The following is a 6187-nucleotide window of genomic DNA, read 5'->3' as shown; positions in this document are numbered from 1 at the left end:
TACAGAGACAAATAAAAGAATACTATAACTCTTGATTAAGATGATAAACAATGTCAGTACCTAGAATCTATACTTCAAGACCATTGTGTATTATTTGTGAAGTTGATACAGAATATTTATCAACAAGATCTTGGTAACTGCCGATGAACTTTTTATTTTGCGGTCGTATATTGGTATGACGTTGGTGTCGTCGTCCGAAGACACATTGGTTTTCACACAATAACTTTAGTTTAAGTCAATGGATCTCTATGAAATTTTACCATAAGGTTCAATACCACAAAAGGAAGGTTGGGATTGATTTTGGGGGTTATGGTACCAACAGTTAAGGAATTAGGGGCCAAAACAGGTCCCAAATAAGCATTTTTCCAGTTTCCAGACAATAACTTGTGGAACGGTGTATGAATCTCTCTGAAATTATACCACAAGTTTCCATACCACAAAGGGATGGTTAGGATTGACTTTAGGGGGTTATGGCTCAAACCCTTTAGGAATTAGGGGCAAAAAAGGGGGAAAAACAAGGGTTTCCTGATTAATGGACAATTTAAAAGCAGTGAAAGGGAGGTAATCCAAATACATTTAAAGTATTAAAAAAAAAATTGGATTACCTCCCTTACATTGCTTTTAAATTATGTATAAAGATGTTGTATTGTCATGAGGTGATTAGCTGTCAATTAATTTTTAGAAGTTGCTTTTAAAGGAATATTAATTTTAGCCATGATTATGTATGTCATTTTCTATTTTAAGAATTTTTGATGCATTTAAATTGGTAATTATGGTTGCAAACTCCATTTGGAAATTTGAATTGAGATTATGACCATATCTTGAGGGAAAGAATCTTTTTTTGGAAAAAGGGGGGGGAGGTGAAAAAAAAATTGGGGGGGAGCAATTTTTTCTCATTTCAGATTTCAGAAATTTAAAAGAAAATTTCTTCAAATATTATTTTTTTTGCAAAATAAAGGGGGGGGGGGTCAATATGCAACAGCATGGTGTATTGCACAAAAGCAAAAAATTGAATATAAATTCAAATCATATAACCAATTCTAAGTTCTTTGACTACAGTTATTCTGTGTCAAAAACCTATTATGTGTCAAATATTTAATTACAATCCAAATTCAGACCTGTATCAAGCGCGAATATTGTGTCCATTTTTGCCCCAACTGTTCAGGGTTGGACCTCTGCGGTCGTATCCAGCTGTACTCAGCGAAGCATTTTATTTAGAAAAAGGATGAGATGTTCTTTAACATACCACTGGTTCATCAACTTTCTGCTTAGACACTGGTGACGTTATACAAAGTCTGAGTAGCATCTGCAAGCTCTTGAATACCGAATGAGTTGGAAAATGTATATCCCATATGCAGGTGCAGTTGGTATATTGCTACTAAGGTGGGGGAAATTGATAATTTCAAAATTAAATAGATAACCTATCATAAACCCATTATACAAGTACCAATAAGTAAGTCATGTGATAGATAACCTATCATGAACCCATTATACGAGTACCAAATGAGTAAGTCATGTGATAGATAACAAATCATGAACCCATTATACGAGGGCCAAATAAGTAAGTCATGTGATAGATAACCTATCATTAACCCATTATACGAGGGCCAAATAAGTAAGTCATGTGATAGATAACCTCTCATTAACCCATTATATGAGTACCTAAATGAGCAAGTCATGTGATGGATAATATATCATGAACCCATTTTACGAGTACCCAAATGAGTAAGTCATGTGATAGATAAACTATCATGAACCATTATACGAGTACCATATAAGTAAGTCATGAGAGAGATTACCTATCATTAGGCCATTCTACGAGAACCAAATGAGTAAGTCATGTGATAGATTACATATCATGAACCCATTATATGAGTACCATATAAGTAACTCATGAGAGAGATAACCTATCATAAAGCCATTCTACGCATGTAAATGAAAATGAGTAAGTCATATGACAGAAAATCTAGCATAAATCCATCGTATGAATACCAAGTTAGTAATTATATAATTCATGTATTAGATAATCTACCATGAACACATCATATGAGTAACAAATGAAGAGGTCGTGTGATAGAGAACCTAGCATAAATCCATAGGTATGAATACAAATGAGTAAGTCATGTGGGATATAGAACGTAGCATGAAAAGATAATATGAGTACCAAATGAGTATGTCATGTGTGATATAGAACGTAGCATGAATAGATAATTTGATTACCAAATGAGTAAGTCATGTGTGATATAGAACGTAGCATAAATAGATAATATGATTACCAAATGAGTAAGTCAGATGTGATATAGAACGTAGCATGAATAGATAATATGAATACTAATTGAGAAAGTCATGTGTGATATAGAACATAGCATGAATAAAAAGATAATATGATTACCAAATGAGTAAGTTGGTTGGTTCCGGTGGCGCTTTATGTGGGTTAGTGGTCTTGTGGTTAAGACTGATGGCTACAGTGCTGAAGGTCCCGGGTTCGATTCTGACTCGGGTCGCCGGAAATTTCAGTATATCACAAGGGTGATTTTCACCCTCCAACACACTTCTCTGGTACCTAGACCGGAATTTAAACTAGAATGGGTACTTTGGGGGCCTCGGTTGGTCAAAGCTGTTCCCTACTTTGACCGTGAGATCAATCTTCTGATATCTCTCCGGTTTGTCTGTTTCCGCCGAGTGGCCCGGTGGTTCTCTCCAAGTACTTCGGCTTCCTCCACCATAATAACAGACTTCCCGGTGTCCTAGAGTGTCCCGGCTGTGAAAAAGTGTCCACCTGGACACTTTTTCACAGAAAAGGTATATTTAAATGTGACCGATGCTGTGAAAAAGTGTCCATTTAATTAGACATATTTTCATGATAAATACTATTAAATTTTGTCCTGCAAAGGTTGATTTTCAATAAGAGGACACCTTTTTCACAGTAAAAAGTGTCCTTTAAAGGGAGATAATAAAAAAGTAACTGAAATGTTTTGGCTTCAAAATCTCATTTAATTTTCTATTACTAAAACAAACCAATTAAGAACCTGTTATAATTTGATAAAAACAAAAATTGTAAGGTGTTGAATCTAAAGCATTTTCAACAATTATCTTAGCTATAAAGATGTCAACAAAAAGTATCCACCAGCCTCAACTGTCACAACCTCTATTAAAAGAACAAGAAAGGCCAAATAAAGGAAGAACAGTACTTATGAGTACTATTCTTGAATATTACATGAATTTGTAAATGGAAATAGATTACATGTATTATTATCCACATAGTTCATATTAAGTACTATTAAATATATTAATGTTTTTGTTACAAGTATTGGTACATGTTTTATTGTGTAATTTATGTTTTATTACACATGGTGATGATCACATTTTGTATGAATTCAATACTCCAGCTTACATGTCATGTTTTAATTGAGACAAAACCCCGATTCTTATTTTAAAGCTTCAATTTAGATAAAAGAACCGAAGCTTTTTATACATTTTGTAAGTAATGAGAGTGGACACTGTCCTTTCTATGAAGGACACTTTTTCATATTAAAATATTGTCCTTTCTTTGAAGGACACTTTTTCGCATCTGTGGACACTATTTCATAGGTAAATATCGTCCGGACAATATTTCATAATAAAATTATGTCCGTGGACACAATTTACTGTGAAAAAGTGTCCGGTGGACATAATTTCATGTCGGACAATATTTAATCCTACACTAGCACTCCCTTTGTGTTGGGGTGGGGATTGTCCTTGTAAAAAAATTGTGATGTGTCACTAACGTAAATATACGTTAGTGACACATCTCCGTTAATCCCGATAGGGAGTGTACATGGATTCCACATTCAGATCCTTTAGATAAAGCAAATATACTTAATCAACAGTTCCAGTCTGCTTTTTCTGAAAGAACAAGCTTTTCAAACAAGGAATTCCAAGATAGATGTGGATTTTTAAACAAAAACTATCCATCTATGCCAAAAGTTAACATCACAGATAATGGAATACTGAAAATACTAAAAAATCTAAATCCGCACAAAGCAGCTGGTCCAGACCAAATTACATCTAAGGTTCTAAACGAACTAGCCACCGAAATAGCACCAATATTCAGTATCATCCTTCACAAGTCGTATGAATCTGGAGAATTACTAATAGACTGGAAATTGGCCAACGTCTGTCCTATCTTCAAAAAAGGTCAAAAGTATAAAGCAGAAAACTACCGTCCAGTTTCTTTAACGTGTATAGCCTGCAAAATCATGGAACACATAATTGCCAGCAACATCATGTCCCACTCAAATAAACATAACATCCTACATCCTATGCAGCATGGGTTCCGCAAAAAATTATCATGTGAAACTCAACTCATCGAGTTCATAGATGATATAACACAAAACCTAGATGAAGGAAAGCAAACAGATTGCTTAATTATGGACTTCTCCAAGGCTTTTGACAAAGTAAGCCATTCACTTCTGATCCATAAACTAAGGCAATACGGGATTGAAGGTAAAACCAACAGATGGATTCTCAGTTTCTTAAGTGGGAGACAACAGTCAGTTGTGGTTGAAGGAGTAAGCTCTGGCCTCATTAATGTTGAATCAGGTGTACCACAGGGTTCAGTCCTAGGTCCCGCTCTTTTCCTCTTTTACATCAATGATATGCCAGAGGGAGTTCAATCTAGAACAAGATTGTTTGCCGACGACACTATCATTTACCTCACAATAACAACAGATGCAGATACCACAACACTGCAAGAGGACTTGAATAAATTATCAGACTGGGAACAACGATGGCTCATGATGAAGTTCAACGCAGACAAATGCAATGTGATGACCATCAGTAAGAAAAGAATTTCCATCACCAAATATTACATCCTACACGGCCATGCACTTGAGAGAATATCATCTGCAAAATATCTTGGAGTTACCATCAGCTCAGACTTAAATTGGAGTACCCATGTACATAACATCTGTCAAAAAGCAAATAAAACTATTGGGTTCCTAAAAAGAAATTTAAACATAAACAACAAACAACTGAAAGAAAATGCATACAAGTCATTAGTGAGACCAACACTAGAATACGCAAGCGCAGTTTGGGACCCCCATGAACAAAACAACAAGAAGAAAATTGAGATGGTACAACGCAGAGGGGCTAGGTATGTTAACAACAAATATCGTAACACATCATCGGTTGACGCCATGATAAAACAACTGGAGTGGCAGCAATTAGAAGAGAGAAGATCAACAACAAGTATGTGTATGATGTACAAAATCACATATGGTCTAGTTAACATAGATGCAACATCTAGGCTAATTCCCATAAGCCGAGCATCAAGAGCAACTAGTACTGGATGTTACCAGGTTCCCCTTTGTAGAAGGACCCCTCCGATCCCCAAAGGTGCCAAAGTTAATAAAAACAAAACAACAAAACAACAACACCGTGAGTGGCTGGAGAGCTCTATAGACTCCCTTATAGAATAGAATGGTAATATATGCATGGGTATATGTATGGGCAGGTACATTCATGTGATCTCACTATAAAGAACGACATATACATATCCCTGAGGACACATGACGAATGTATCATAGATGAAATCATTACAGAAGCAGAATTAATCATCATTCAATGTATTAATGCTCCCCCTTGGTGCAAAGTAACCATTCTGGAAATCCCATTATATTCAATTGTTTCCTGGAACTGGACAGTGGGAAAAGGAAAAGACGACTTATAAAGATTTTATCAGAAAGACAAAGATTTAGAAGAACAAATAGTTAAAGTTAACCTCAAAATCAGGGAGCTAAACACCAATTACAACTCTTACTCTCCTTAATTTAGCCCAGATTTAACTCTCATTCAAAAGTACAGAAAAGGTAATCGCCACCAATTAAGTGACAAGACTGGTACAGCATAGATTTGAACTTTACTTTAATGGTATTCACCCGCGACGACTGCTTTGAAGAGTCTGCTTAAAAAGAATCGAACAACAAATTATAAAAGACCTCTGGGATACTTCCAACTAGAGCTCTTAGGTACATTACCATACAGTAAGCGTGGGTCTCACCACACTACACTGCAAAATATATAATGTACAACTACCACTGATGAAGCTGTTTTAGCTAAAGTAAGCGTGGGTTTACGCCACACTACACTGTTCAAAGTTCAACTTAATTTTACATCTGTAACAATTTTTGAAATGATATAAAAGCTT

Source organism: Mytilus californianus, unplaced genomic scaffold (genome assembly GCF_021869535.1).
Source record: "Mytilus californianus isolate M0D057914Y unplaced genomic scaffold, xbMytCali1.0.p SCAF_5, whole genome shotgun sequence".
In the NCBI taxonomy this organism is placed as follows: Eukaryota; Metazoa; Mollusca; class Bivalvia; order Mytilida; family Mytilidae; genus Mytilus; species Mytilus californianus.
The sequence above is the reverse complement of the archived record's forward strand: the minus strand, read 5'-3'. Positions refer to the sequence as shown.